Below are 2,130 nucleotides of genomic sequence, written 5' to 3'. Positions count from 1 at the left end.
AAATGTATTTTTTTTATTATAAAAAACAATTATTTTTAAAAACAACAATTTTAATGCTAATAGAAACCAACACCTTTCATTGCGAAATTTGACTGCAATTAATTTAAGTCAGGTTATTTTTTTTACATTCTTCGCTTTAACGACGCTGAATCTTATGATTAAATCGTTTATTTCCAAATAAACAAAAACTTTTATCTTTCCATTCAAATAACTGAATACGTTGCAACAAAAAAAAACTGCTTATTTCCAAGATGTCGAACGAATTTGTTGGGAACGAGAAAAAGTATCTTCAACTCCTTGAGTTATATAAGAAAGCATATTCAACACTTGAAAAACAAAAGCAGTATCAGCACGCACAGGAATTGTGGAAAATAGTAAAATATGATCAGTCTTTGTATGAAAAAAAAATAAACGAATTGAAAGTGAAAGCAACAAAGTCAAAAGGATCAATCATGTCATTCTGGGGAAATGCTTTATCACCGCCTAGCAAAAAGAAAAAAGATATCCATCCAGTGACGTCTTCGTCAAATAAAATACAAAGTTTTCCGAACGCAACTACGACAGAACCTGAAAGGATTGAACTTAGTTAGCCATTTTTTGTGATAATTTACAAACTTTTTCTCTCGTGATTTTCTATATATTGAGTTTAACCGAATTGGTAATTAAACTACATTGTACAACTATATTGCAATCGCATAGTTTTATTCATCATAATCGGACAACTTGACCAATTTCTCTACATCCAATCTCTATAACTGTCAAGAATTTATAATAGTTTATTTTTGGGTATTTCCTAATTTAGATTTAACATCAAACGAGAAGGAAACAGCAAATCCGGCGCAAGTTAAAAGTCGGAAGAAAATCTCAGATCTTGAATCACAGCTTTCATCCTTGATAATCTTACGCGATTCTGGTTTGTCTACTGTAACGAGGAAACAATTAGACAATGTGAAAAAAAGCATAAGAAGAGAAAAAACAAACTTGGACAGGTAAATGTTAAGCGATATATCGAATAGAGCTTAGAAGTATAGAAAGACGTCTTTCAAAATTTTGTTTTTCAAATTGTCAATAAGAATTTCTAATTGAGGAATTACAAAGTTCGCAGAATCCAGGTAACCTTCAGTATAGAAGGTTTTATAACGGAATCAAAGATTTGTGTAATATTTTGTTTTCAGATTGATTCGTGAATCGGCACGACAAAGAAAACGGAGACAAAAACTTAAAGAGGGCATCGAAACAGTTTGTCAAAACAACCCTGAAGTATCAAGTGCTTTGAAACAGTTTATGCGAAACCATCCTGGACGACCACGGCTCGAAATTGATCAACCAGAACTTTTATCAACAATCATAAAAATTGTGCAAAGTTCATCAGCAGCAGACGAGCGTCGAAGAACAGAATGTCTTCGCAGTGTCTCCACTTTGGATGATCTTCAGAAAGAGCTGACGAAAATAGGCTTCAACTTGAGTAGAAATGGTTTGTACCTTCGTCTTTTACCACGACGTGAAAACACTTCTGAAGGAAAAAAGCATGTAAACACAGTTCCTGTGAAGCTACTACGTCCAGAAAATTCACTGCGAAAAAGAAATGATGATAAAATGTTTGCCAAATCTTTTATTGATGACATGTTTGAAGTTTGCAAATTGTTTGGACCAAAAGCTGTGCTTTTCATGTCCAATGATGATAAAGCCAGGGTACCGTTGGGTCTTACTGCTGCAAGCCTTCAAGCGCCGTTGTTGATGCATATGAAATACAAGGTCAAACTTATGGATCATGACTTTGTCGTTGGCCCACAGCACAAGTTAATCCCATCGGTGTATGGCATATGCGAAGTTAACAATAATGGAAATGTATCCTACAGTGGAGACACTTTCATACGCATAAGAAGTGGGAAACACGATACATCGAATGCTTTTACGCATGCTTTTGATGTTAGCTTTTTGAAACCAAGTTGGTTAGACGTAAACCAATTATGTTAATGGAGACTGATGGAGCTCAAGATGAGGCACCACGCTTCCCTAAAACGTTAGCAACTGCTGTTGATTTCTTCCGCTTGCTGGATTTAGATGTCTTGCTTCATGGTGTGAATGCAGCTGGGCTTTCTTCATGGTGTGAATGCAGCTGGGCTGATT

The 2,130-nt window shown here is 35.2% G+C and overlaps 1 pseudogene across 1 annotated transcript; it reads left to right on the top strand.

The window, feature by feature from the left end:
- Positions 1-243: 243 nt before the first annotated feature.
- LOC149891663 (uncharacterized) lies at positions 244-1,835 on the top strand (annotated as a pseudogene). Its single transcript, XR_016450073.1, has 3 exons — positions 244-585; positions 803-989; positions 1,176-1,835. The product of XR_016450073.1 is annotated as an uncharacterized LOC149891663 (transcript).
- The last annotated feature ends 295 nt before the right edge of the window (positions 1,836-2,130 follow it).

This window comes from Hydra viridissima, unplaced genomic scaffold (assembly GCF_058129835.1).
Source record: "Hydra viridissima isolate aposymbiotic clone 2 unplaced genomic scaffold, HvirCarnegie_v1 scaffold_2, whole genome shotgun sequence".
In the NCBI taxonomy this organism is placed as follows: domain Eukaryota; kingdom Metazoa; phylum Cnidaria; class Hydrozoa; order Anthoathecata; family Hydridae; genus Hydra; species Hydra viridissima.
This window is presented reverse-complemented; position numbering and strand designations above follow the sequence as displayed.